Here is a 13,759-nt window from a genome sequence, read left to right on the forward strand (position 1 = left end):
CAGAAGGGCACACCCTACTGCTTACATGAATCACATGACTAATGACAATTTCTTGAAACAGAAATCTGCACAGCAACAACATTCTGGGATTCCCCTTTCGTTCCTTAGTTAAAATTCTGGGATATCTGCCAGGAAAGCAACATATTTTAAGCATCATTTTATTTTCACAGAGCTGTCTTGAAAAAGTTTGAATCCTCTCCCACTTTCTTTCCCATTTTTACTTCATTTCTCTCTTGCTGTTTGTTTCTCTCTGACTGTTCCCCTTATAGCTCTGCATGGAGTTCTCAATATATCCTCCCATTATTCTTTTATTTTTTAATCTTTTTAAAAAATGAAAAAGCATTTTCATTCTCCCTTCTTTCTAAGTTTTTTTCCCCTAAAGAGTAATGTTCTCTTTGCTTTGAGTACACAAACTGGGTAAAACAAGGCTTTAGTTTTATCTTCCAAGTGCTTTTAATTCAATATGTCCTCATGCCTATGTTGTTATCTCTTTTCTAAGCCTTTCTTCTTGTTACCCTGTTATTTGGCCCACATCTAACTCAGCTCATTCTTGTGCTGAGTTTCGATTCTCTGCTCCCTATAGTTATTTTCCTTTCTCAAGCTGCCTGGCTTCAAAAGAGCAGCCACAGTGGTAAGCCGTTTCAACCCATCATTCTTGGCTCCGGAATAAGAGAGGCTGCTTGCTTGATGGGGAACTATTGCCACAAATTGCCTACTTGTGCAGCAACATTAGCCAAACATAGCTATAAATAAATATATCCTTGTCAGAAATTATGGCCCAAGCTCCTTCTTTATCAAGGATCCCAAGGTCTCATGATCCAGTCTATCAAATAACATGATGCACAGATTCTGAAAACCCTATGATACCGTGAACAAAAGGCAGCCTGCTAGGCACCTGTAAAAATTGGCTGACATTGTGTCTAACTTTCTTTAAAATCCCATTGAAGTGTTATAGGAAGGAACTAAAAATCGTGACTTACAGGAGAAAGAGGAATTTGAGAGACATTTGATAAGAGGGCTCCTAGCATGGAGGCATTTTTTTTGGTAGTTTATCATGTTGCGAGACTCAAAAGACTTTGTTTAATTCTTTCCTTGCCAACAAAGTCAGTGTTCCTCCTCCTGCTGAGGCTGTCCACAATCTTGACTCTGCCATAAAGATTTCTCCACATGAGGAGGCCAAGGGAAGAAAGGATGGGAGAAAAGAGAGGACAAAAAGCCATGTCGGTCACAGAAACGATGGGCTGACATTTAGCATAAAAATAACCCCTCGGCTCTTGGCAGAGGGAGAAGCAGAAGATTGGCTTTGAGTGTCGAGAATGAAAGAGGAAAGAGAAGAATTTAAAAGGGCTTTTCTGACAAAAAAAGTGGAGGAATGGTCAAAGAGAAACATGGGAAGTCCAAGGGATGGACAAAATAAGGCTAACCAAAGCATTTCATCCAATCACACTGTATTGTGCAAGTACACAGTAAGCCTGGGCAGTTAACCAAAGCCTTGTCACAAAGAGAAAGAGAGAGAGAGAGAGAGACTTCAACAAATCAAGACTCAACTATTATGCAGAAGATTGTGTGGAATAAACACAGGCACCATTAAAAGGCATGACAGTTTGCAAGTGAATACGCACGTTCTAATCTGCTGCTCCTCAACACATGTTGTCTAATGGCTTGATGGAAAAATACATATTAGCAAAGTTAATTATAACTTAATCTCAAATATGTAATCAGAATTAAAATGCAGCAGACCTTAGCTCCCTCTTGAGGCATACTCAAGAGGGAGCTATCATGCATCCCTTGAGGAGTTTTGAATGGCAGATCCCATCTGTGCCCAGAAAGGAGTGGGCATGGAGAGGGTCTTCAGAGCAGTGGTTGAAAACATACTTTGTGCACAGTGGGAATCACAGAATCAATCCCTAGCATTTTAGTAGAGTATATGAAAGACTGTCTTATAATAGATGAGAATGAATGCTAGCTAGTTGCTCCCACATCAGGGAGGTGGTAAATTTTAGTGCATGCTATAAAGGAGTTCCACAAGGTGCTGAGTCCATTATGGACATAGTTTGCACTTTGGAGATATCCATTAAAAGTATATTCATTTTCTTGCTGAGAGCCTATGGTCACCACTAGTCCCATATCCAAATGGGCCAAATAAGATGTAATCACCTTGAACCAGCTACAAGCAGTCCACATGACATGTATCCAGTTCCACAGCAGAAGCATTGCTTTCAGCAATTAATTTTATACAACAGGTACTCCAAAACTTCCAGGAAATTCCAGAGTGACCTTGGTGTTTTGACGTCTGGAAAACTGGATGAGACTGGTGCCCACACATTAAACATACACATTTCTGTTTCATAGACGAGAGGCAGATCCAGGTAACTCCAGAGCAGAACATAGTGATGTTTTTCTGGGAATCATATGGCTTGGTGCCTTGTTGTGGCCTCATCAGAAGTGATATCACTGGCTAAACAATGCTTCCTGTAGACAGCAAACCAGCATTGAAAGAGCCAGCAGACACCAGGAGAGACTGATGCTGAAGTGATATCAATCCACCAAATCATGTGGACTCTATAAGACAGTGGTTCTCAACTTGGGGTCCCCAGATGTTTTTGGCCTTCAACTCCCAGAAATCCTAACAGCTGGTAAATTGGCTGGGATTTCTGGGAGTTGTAGGCCAAAACATCTGGGGATCCCAGGCTGAGAACCACTGCTATAAGGGCTTTTAGACATTTTCACACTAGTAGGTTTGGACATCCTTTATTGTACTTAGTCCGGCTCCAGAGTAGGCCACTACAGAGTATTTAGCCTTGTGTAGAAACATTCTGCATTTGATTTATATTGGGCAGCCTTCTACTTATGCACCATGTTACAAACTGCTCTTGAAAATTCCACTCATTTAAAAGAAAGGGAGGATGAGAAATACTTGCCATCACAGTATAAGGCTGTGTAAGATAGAAATTCAAATTTGCCTTGAGGAACTGGAACTGCTTGCCCAATTTTCAGATGTTTTAGTTTGCTGAAACATATTGCGATATGCAATCACCTACCAATGTCTTGGAGAGCAGAGCAGGATACTATAGAGCTATAGAAAAAGATCTGGATGCCCAAACCACTCTGCCAAGGCTTTTCAACAGGCACAAAGCACATGCCATGACTCAATTAAAATGCCGTCCAGTGAAGAGAGCTGCTCTGTGGAGAAGTCAAAATAAACAGTGTGAAGATTTGCTCCCCATCAATCTCAAGCTCAATTCTGTCCTCTCAAGCATTCAGAACACAACCCAACAGGCCAAATAATCCACATGGAATCCCCTGTTATCTTCTTCGCTGCTGCTGCTTCCAGTTTCCTCTTATCACCTCTTTCTATTACAAGTTTAAAATCTGAATTAAATTGAAGAATTTCTCCTAAGTCTATACTTGGCAGGAAGTGAGGATACCTTTTGTGCAATCATCTTTCCAAATTCCAATTTGGGGAATCCTCGGAAAAGAGTTGTACTCATGTGCATGTGTTTGATATTGCCTTACAAACTGCCAGGACTGTAAGCAGCTAAAAAACTGAGTTTAGATGTTGCTTTTTTAAAAACTATAGCTCTCAGAATCCCAAACCAGCAAGAATATTTCACAACTTTGAACATGTGTATATGAAGGTGTAAAGGTAGCTTATATAAACATAAGGGGAAGCCTGTATTTTTATGGAGTTCTATATTGCTTTTTTGTGGCAAACTCAGAACATAGTTCCATAGACTTTGGGAAATAAAAGCCATTTCCTCTATTATCTCCAGGAAGTGAAAAATGATGTTACTAAGCACTTCATTTATTTTCTGACTGGAGCAAACTATTTTGAAAGTTGTATGCAGATTTATACAGAAAATTTAAAACCCTGAAGGTTTTAGAAGATAGTCTCTGTGATCAATACCGCACTGCAATGCACACACTAATGGAAAGCTGAATAAGTATGTAAATAAAGGATTTGCTAATACTGTCAGAACAGCAAAACAGCTGTTTGAGATATCTCTACAGAAAGATTGTTTCATATCTCAATGGATTTCTTTTTGGCTGGGCACAAATCTTGAAAACCTCATGAATGTGTCCACACACACACACAAACTCACACATCTTCATAAACACAAATGAGCATATACACATACTGCTCTCTCTCACACACACTGATCTGCAGAAGTAATGGATTTTGCAGCCAGATGTTCATACGATCAACCTGGGTATTGAAGGAAAATGTCCTCAAACTTCATGAGTGGGTGCAATGCTCACATGACTGTGTAGATAAGCCTTTCTCAACCTGGGGGTCAGGATCCTGGGGGGGGGGGGGGTCATGAGAGGTTATCAGAGGGGTTGCCAAAGACCATCAGAAAACACACATTTTCATAGCAAGTTGATTCGGATTCATCACTTGGGTGCACATTGCTCTGTCGATGTGGGTGAACTATAACTTCCAACCTCTGAGGTCGGTCTCCTCGAAACCCCACCAGTATTCAAATTTTGGCATGTTGTGTATGTGTGGCAAGTTAACTAGTTCCATCACCAGTTTGGTACAATGTGCTCCTAAGTGTTGGTGAACTACAACTCCCAGAATTCAAAAACAGCCCTCACCAACGCCACCAGTATTAAATGCTGGACATGTAGGTAGTGTGCTAAGTTTGTTGCAGATCCATTTTGGGCTGGGTTCAGAGTGCTCTTTGATTGTAGGTTAAATACAACTCCCAAATGACAAAATCACCCCCCCCCCCCAACCCCATCAAATTTGGGCGTATCAGGTATTTTTTCCAAATTTGGTCCAGATCCATAGTTGTTTGGGTTAACAGTGCTTTCTGGAGGTAAATGAACTACATTTAAGTTCCATTGTTGGTGGAGTTCAGAATGCTCTTTGATTGTAGGTTAACTATAAATTCCAGAAACTACAACTCCTAAATGATAAAATCCCCCCCCCCCCCAGCCATCCCCACGAGTATTCAAATTAGGGCGTATTGGGTATTTGTGTCAAATCTGGTCCAGTGAATGAAAATACATCTGCATATCAGATATTAACATTACGATTCATAACAGTAGCAACATTACAGTTATGAAGTAGCAACGAAAATAATTTTATGGTTTGGGGTCACCACAACATGAGGAACTGTATTAAGGGATTGTGGCATTAGGAAGGTTGAGAACCACTGGTGTAGATCACATAGGGCAACTGTGGCTTTGAGGAAAACACAGATTTAAAAAAATTAATCAGCCTGTCCCCAAAATTCTATTTAAAAGTATATATAAAAGTATATAAAATCACATTTCATGGAGGCTACCATGACAGTCAGATAACATTCTTTTTGGACAGAAAGGGGTAGTTCAAGGATCCTACAGTAGGTGGGTTCCTCAAAAACAGCCTTGAAATTTGCATGTTCCTACATTCCTCCTCTTTCACACTGCACAATTAGAGCATTATATTCCACTTTAACTGCATTGGTTGCTTCCTATGGGTTTCTGGGGTTTGTAGTCTCTGGCTGAGAACTCTTAACTTTCTAGAATTCCAGAATTCTATAGCATTGAATAATGGCTGTAAAAGATATAATTATGAAACATGAAAGGACCCCCAGTGTGATTGTGCATTACTAAACTTATTTCCAGTGCCTAGTGTTTGGAGAGGTGGTGTTGAATGCCGAAGTCCTGTTCAATGATCACAATGGATATCAGAATTTGACATTTTAGGACTTGTATGTTTTTTTTGCTTTGCTTTGCTTTTCCTTTTCTTTGTTTTTCCACTTTCTTTAAGTTTACATGTAGTTCAGCTCTATCACTATCTGGCTGTTTAATTTTTCCTACTTCTGGAATGGATAAGCATGAAACCTTTTCCATGTAATAAAATTATTGTGCAGTTTTTTATTTCTAGGCATGATCAATGTTTCCCCCCCCCCCAATTTTTGTACTAATTCAAATGTTTGAACGGCAGTCTTTCCCCTTCTGAACATGCTTAGTATATACTATATAACCTACATACCACTCCACTTAGGTGATCCTTCATTATCCGATTATGATGGCCTTCCAAGTGCAGTGTCTTGGCGGTGGATATGTAGGTGACTATGGAGCCCTATTCTTGACCCGCATGTTCTTCCACAGAGAGGTCATCGGTTTCCAGGTGGAAGGTGGTTTGGGTCAGGGTTGGCTTGACGCGCCTTCTGCCTCTTTAAAATCTACAGCACTGCTGGTCACAGCTGACCTCCAGATAGAGCGCTCAAGGGCCGGGCTTCCCAGTTCTCAGTGTCTATGCCACAGTTTTTAAAGTTAGCTTTAAGCCCATCTTTAAATCTCTTTTCCTGTCCACTGACATTCCATTTTCTGTTCTTGAGTTGGGAGAATAGTAACTGCTTTTGGAGACAGTGATCTGGCATTCAGACAACATGTCCAGTCGAACGGAGTTGATGGCATAGGAGCATACCACATGCTCTAATAGAAAACAGAAATGAGTATAACTCACAACTATTAAAAAGGTATTCAGTTTGCATGCCACAGGTACATAAGTGGCAAAGAGAGGTTGTGTTGCTTAAAGGGTTTAAGTAGAGCAATTGTGTTACTTTACCGATTATCTGTTCAGTGCACTGTCAACCTATTCTGATTAATGAGTAAATTGCCGAAAAGAAAATGGGCAGAGTGGATTGTACAGGCCTTAAGAAATGTATATTAAAGGAGTTCAGCTACTCTATCAATTATCTTGTAATGATCACAACCGTGTTTGTAGGGATTAATGACTAATGGGGAGAATTAATGGCCATAGGTAAATATGAAGGTTGTTAACCCTGACTAGTCATTAATTCACTAAGATATGTACTGAAATGAAATCGTTATTGATCTTATGACAACCACTTTAAAAGGTGTTTGTGCTCCACATTTTTTTCCTGCTGCACTTTTGACACAATATGGATGCCGTGAATGTGTTCTTTACATGTTTCAGTTATTTCACTGTTGACACTATTGACGTAGGTTTTTTGTTTCAACATTTTCATCAATCCAATTTTTTAAATTCAATGCAGGATGAGAAAGGATCAGTAGGCATACCTTCATAATTTGGGGCTAGACTACTGTGATGTACTGGGTAAGAATGGACACACACATTTTTTTTTTGTATGTATGGGTAAATACTTTCCATATTCTCTCCATCTGAAGCTTTTCCTGCACTTTGCAAGCTTCCATTCTCCCAAGGAATTATGCCGCACAGAAATTTTCATGAGGCTGAGTCCCAAGTACAGTACTATCTATTATATTGAATCCATAAGATCTGCATAAATGTTGACCCACTGTTAAACAATTAATTTAAGGATCTCCTCTAGTTACGGCTAACTAATGGGATCCAGGCATTGCTACTGTGTGCAAAAATTATTTTTCCAATCTAGAAAAATAGTGTTTTCTGTATAAAATATGCTGTTTTCAGCAGAGTGAGCATGTTTTCTGTGCTAAAATTTGGGGGGTTTGCCCAGAAGATACACATATATTGTGTAGTATCTGTTTCATGTAAAGGTAAAGGTTTCCCCTTGACATTAAGTCTTGTTGTGTCCGACTCTGGGAATTGGTTCTCATCTCCATTTCTAAGCTGAAGAGCCTGTATTGTCCATAGACACCTCCAAGGTCATGTGGCCGGCATGACTGCATGTAGCACCATATCTTAGCAGAGTTTTCCATTTTCCTTCAGATCCATACATCATAAAGGCTTTTGGGTGCAGTCAATGGACCATCCATAAACAGTATTGCCAAGGAATCACTTGTTTCCATTATTCATAGAGCTCCAGATACATGGTAAGTCAGCCATAAACAAACAAGGGGACTAAATATTGTGATTCAATTTGTTACAGAGCCAGACAGATTCACGTATCTTCTAAGTCACTCTTACACTTGGATGATGAATAGAATAGGGGTTTTCTCTGAGTTTCTCTGGAAGCAAAAGAAAAATCTGAATGCAAAACTACTCATTTTTTCAGCTAAGAAACTATTTGAAAGACTGGGGGTGGGGGAGTACGGCGTCATTCAGGCTCTAACAACATTCCCAGAAAGCCTTCGACAATACATTCTCAGATAACTCAGATCTGGATCAGTTTTTGGATCTTTGACTTCTTTCTGTTATTTTCCTATCTAGTATTGCATCTTCATGCTAACAGAACTTTGTGTGTGTGTGGAAAATGACATGAACCGTTCAATGTAGGTGGCTCACCTTGAAATGGTATGGGAGGCACATCCCCCAGGAGATCTGTGCACCCTTCTATGACGAAGTACACTTCTTTAGATAGAGTGAATATTATGTGAAAATGTCAATATGATCCAGTTGGTGGATAATATTGATCTCGCAAATGCATGGAAATTCAAAACTTATGAGAGAGTTCTTGACAAACGAGTCCTTGGCACGGCAGGTTAAACGCTAACTGCAATTGCAATATTCTTTCTCTGTGGTCTGTTTCACACTACTCAATTATAGCACTTAGACCCTATTTTAATGCTCGCGGCTGCATCTTATGGGATTCTGGGATTGGCAATCTTATGAAGCATTAGTGCTCTCCAGAGGAGAACTCTAAAAACCTCTCTATGAACTGCAAATCCAGGGATCCCATAGGATAGTGCCAAGGCAGTTAAAGTGGTATCAAAGAGCTCTAATTATATAGTGTGAAAGAAACCCAAGTGATAACCTCAGTGGCCTATTTGCTCAGCTGATATAACTGCTAAAACAGAAATGCCACAATGTATTTTAAGAGACTGGAGAGAAGAAAGCTATGGCCATGGGACACAAAGCCATAGACATCAAATCCAAAAAAAAGTGTTTATCAGGAAAACTGAAATCTTCAAGGCTGTATAAGAAATCAGATTAGTTCAACTGCTTTTCCATGTTTTCAGTCTGTTATATTTGTTTCATTCCATATATGCATACACAGAGGAAGAGTGCGAAGAAAGAAGAGGGACATGTTTTCCCTGTCCTTGAACAGTGCAAGGAATAGTTTTGTTTTTCTGTAGGCTTCCCCTTCCCCTAATGCTGGCACCCATGTGCTTGGAAAGGTGCCAGCTTCAAAGGAAACCGATAACGTGCTCCCCTGAACTAACGCTGTTAGAAAACAGCACTCAAGGGGCTTGTGATTTGAAACACAAGATTCAGGTCAAATGTCTGCAGGTCTTCAAATTAATTCCTTTTTTCTCTCTCCTGCCTCTATGAAATGAATGCAGCTCAGGCTGGTTAATCTTACTGACACTTCTTTCCTCCCTTTGGAAAGAGAACCACACTTTCTTTCATGTCTTAATTTGGGTTCTGTTTATTCTGCCTTTGGATCCTATTACAGACAAAAAGTGTTTTTAAATTGTTTGATTAAATGAAAAGTAATCTGCACTGTAAACCTAACGTGAAGACTTTCATAATTTACGGCATAAAATTTTTTAAGAATGTGCTACATTTAAAATTGTGAAAATTAGAACTGATTTTCTAATTTAGAACTTCAGCTCCCAGAAATCCCAACCAGCTTGCCAGCTAGAGTTATAGGACCTGAAGTCCAAAACACCTGGAGGAGAAGAGTTTAAAACACCACTGGTGACAATGTAGCAATGAGTAGGAACCAAATGGGTTTGTCAAGAAAAATGAACCTTGGACCTCATTCCATGCTCTTCAGAAATTGAGTTCCACAGTGGTCATCACATGATGTATGGGCACTTCCAGTGGGACTCTGTGGGACTCCACTTCTACAGTGCATGGACACAGAGCCCAGAATACATACTTATGGGTTCCAGCATAATGCATTCTTATATTTTTCCAGGAATTGAGATCAAGCTGACTGTCCTATATTAGAACTCATCACATTAGAGCATGGATCCACTTTAAATTTGGTTTCTGCCTCTGCAAAATGCTGGGGCTTGTAGTTTAGGGAGGGGCCTTTAAACTGCTCAGCCAGACCATTTCTGGGCCTCACTAAACTGCAAACCCCAGAATTCTGTAGATTTAAAGTGGATCCATGCTCTAGTATGATGAGACTTTTAGTTTCCTGTTTCTTCAAATAAACAGGGCTAGATCTTAGAAAAAACTTCCTTTTTTTGAAGAGAGGGACAATGCATGCTTGTCTATAGACCTCTGGCATCACTGATTCTCTAAGACTTCTGAAAAATGATGGCAAGTGGTTTTGAGCGTATGTTAGCACATTCCTTTAATACGCTGAAATACAGTTCATCTAGTGCTGTAGGTCTGAACTCATTTAAGTTAACCAGGTAAATTCTGACAAACTCTTTATAAATCTTGATTTGCAACTTGGATTCCTTGTCAATGTTTCTGCTGATGCATTGAAACATATAGTGTCCTTATGTGCCAACATTTGTTCTTAAAGACTCAACCAGGTATCCCGGTTCAGGGCCAGCAAGCTAGGAAGGCAGTAAAATGGGAGACATTGTGCTCCAATGTATACATTACATGTAATATGAGTTTGATATACATGATCACATCTGAAATTTTGTTAACCTTTTCAAAACTTTCCTCCCTATTGTCAAAACTATAATTCGTCTGCATTGAGGAAGGGGAGAAAGTAAAAATATTTTATTAGTAGTTCTCCCTCAGGTTCCTAAAACATAATTCATTTAAAGATGCTAAACGATGAACCACACTTTTCTTCCAACAGTTATCTTAGGATCATTTTACGTGGCTGCCACAAAGAGCTAGGCATTTTCATGAATTAAAGTCATCCATATATTTTTCCAGATGCAATCTTTGTTAGTATGGTATGGAAAAGTGCTGGTTCATAAACTGAGCAAAGAAGAGAGCAGCACTTCACCACAAATGAGGGAGATATGTTGTTCCTCACCTGCTTGTACCACAAGCCACCTGGGATTAATAAGAGTAGAACTGAAAAATACAAGCTACAGGGAACCTATCTACACTGACCTTTTGGAACCAGTTTGGAAGAAACCAATTTCGCTATGCAGATAATTAGACTGCCATTTCTGGAACAGGTTCAAGGCCAGGAAGGTGAGAACATTAATCATGGAAAGTAGTCTCAACCCAATTCCAGAATCTGCAGCATCCATGGCTTGACAGCCGCTGGAGAATGCGTGTTTTCCCATTTCCGGAAGAGATCCACAACAAAGAGATACAAGGCAGAAGCAAGAAGGGAAAGTGACAGCAGTGGAGGTAATCAATTGGCATCCCAAGGGGTCAACTCTCTTGCCCAGCTATGCCTTACAGTGTTTTTTGACACCCACCCACCTCCGAATTCTCAATTTTACCACGTTTGAGCATTTACAATGCACATCGCATTCTGCAGAGCTAATTTTGCCATGTTAACTTTGGTTTACATTTGGGGTTCACTGATGTGCAGTCAGGGCCTTATCCTGGACTTTCCTCCAACTTTGCTTGAATCAATTTAAACTCTTTAACCCATGCTGCAGCATGCTTTGGCAGCATGCATTATCAAGCTGCCGCAGTTTGAAGTAAATACTTTTGAAGCTAGCTTCAAACTGCATTATATGGTCAGTATAGCTGAGCCCCTGGAGAGCAGGTTGGAACAAAGACATATCAATATACAATGCCATGTCAAGGGGGTTTATGTAGAACTAAGAATATATACACATGGATCGCTAACCATCATGCAAGTGAATATGAGCTGTGTCCCTTGTGTAGCTCGTTTCTAAGTATGTACTCAGAAGTAGGTCCCACTGTTTTCAAAGGAATTTATTCCCTTTAAGAGTAACTTTAGTTTTACTGTGGCTTATTATGCAGAACTAAGTTCAAAGGGGTTTGCTTCAAGGTAAATGAATACGGGAGTGCAGCCTTAGTCTTCCATTCCTACTAGGAGATTTTTCACATGATTGCTACTGAAGTACATCAGTCATGCTAGAGCAAGTTGTGTGAGGTACCAGATAATGAAAGAAACTGCTTTTGTATGTGTGTGTGTGTTTTTTTTATATATCTTGGGATAAGTGATGATATAAACAGTCCTGCAGTCAATGCCATTAGCAGACAAAGTAGGGAAGTTCATGGCAAACAGATATTGAGCCAAAAAAGACAGTGACTTATTGGAGTTTCCTAGCCACATAAGCAATTGTGGAGTTAGAATGTTAATTCCACTTAATTGCAGTCTTTAGATTTGTCTCTTAAACTACACTGATACTCTACCTGTGATTGTATGGTTTTTAAATGTTTCTTAGTGTTTTAATTGTATTTTATAATTTTATTTTAAATTGTAATTTTAATTTTTGCATTGTTGTTAAGGCATCAAATAGCTGCCAATTTGTAAAGCTGCCTTGAGTCCCCTTCGGAGTAGAGAAAGGCGGGATAGAACTAACATAATGAATTAATTAATATCATGGTCTATCATGGTCTTAATGTTACGTAATTTTCATTAGTACCCATTTCCTATTCTCTACTCAACCCTAGTAAAATGTAAGCAGTCTGTACTTGCATTTCTAAGGACAGTAATTAGTGGTCTTCTTCACAGCCGTTGTAACATGTACCATGTTATCCTCCGCCTGCTCCGCCGTTGAGGTCTTTGGGTCTTTGGATTGTGCTTGGTCTGGATCCTCCCCTGTGGCCCCTCCTGGGAGTGCAAGACTCCAGTGGTTGTGCCCACAGGTTCATTGGAACACGCAAGCCCCCTCACCATGGCAAGGTGACAATCCATCGAGGGGGAATTAGTGGTAATGGCTATTCAAATCAGAGTAATTTGCTGTCAATGAATTACAGGCAGTATCACATTGTAGTATACATTTGGAATTCATTGTCATTTTATTTTATAATATCATTTGTGTGTGATCATTTGTTATTGACACATTTACACTGATTATTTATCTTTTCTTATTACTTTTCAGTTACCAGTCAACCAGTAAAACAAAACTAGACTTTTGTTTGCTTGAAACATAGAGTTATGTGGAATCATTACCAAGCACCTGAAAACCTGGCCTTATGGGATTCTATTGATCTGAATTGAATTCTACTGAAATTATTTCTTAATCCATTACTTGACAGCAGGAATCCAGTAGAAATTATAGTCTTCCTGGTAAAACTGTTCAACATTTAAGAATACTTAATTCAAACAGAGCACTATGCTAGCATTGCTGGTTTTCACAAGACTTAACTCTATCTCTGATTTATGTTTTAAAAATGTACTCATTGTTAAATATCCACATCCCATGTGATCTTGGAAGATGAGCATGATCAGGCCTGGTTAGTATTTGGATGGGGTTTACCAAGGAAAAACAGGTGCTATAGATTATATTTCAGATGAATGAAAAATCATCTCTGGGTATTCCTTGCCTAAGGGGGGAAAATCCCCTATAAAATTCATTGTGCCATCAAAAGTCAACAGACTTTGAACACACACACACACATCAGTGGTGAGAGATTTGTCTTTGCCTAGTAGTGGTTCTCAACCTGTGAATTAGGGTTAGGTTTTGGCCTACAACTCCCAGAAATTCCAGCCAGTTTACCAGCTGTTAGGATTTCTGGGAGTCGATGGCCAAAACATCTGGGGACCTGAAGCTTTAGAACCACTGACCTAGGGCCTGTCCAGACAGACCCTAAAATGCATGCCCTCCTGCTTCTTTAAGTGGGGCATCCAGATGACGCTTCAGGTAAATGTCAATGGTTTTGGGATAAAGCAGGAAAACCTTGCTTTTTCCTGAGGCAATTTGTCAGCTGGAAAGACGCAGGTCTTTCAAAAGAATGTGTCTTCCCAGTTGTGGTGTGTGACAGATCTCGCCTACCTTACAAGGTTGGTGGGTGGCCCACCTTGCAGGACTGATGTGTGGCCATTTTGTAGGCAGGGCT

Source organism: Anolis carolinensis, chromosome 5 (assembly GCF_035594765.1).
Source record: "Anolis carolinensis isolate JA03-04 chromosome 5, rAnoCar3.1.pri, whole genome shotgun sequence".
Taxonomy (NCBI): domain Eukaryota; kingdom Metazoa; phylum Chordata; class Lepidosauria; order Squamata; family Dactyloidae; genus Anolis; species Anolis carolinensis.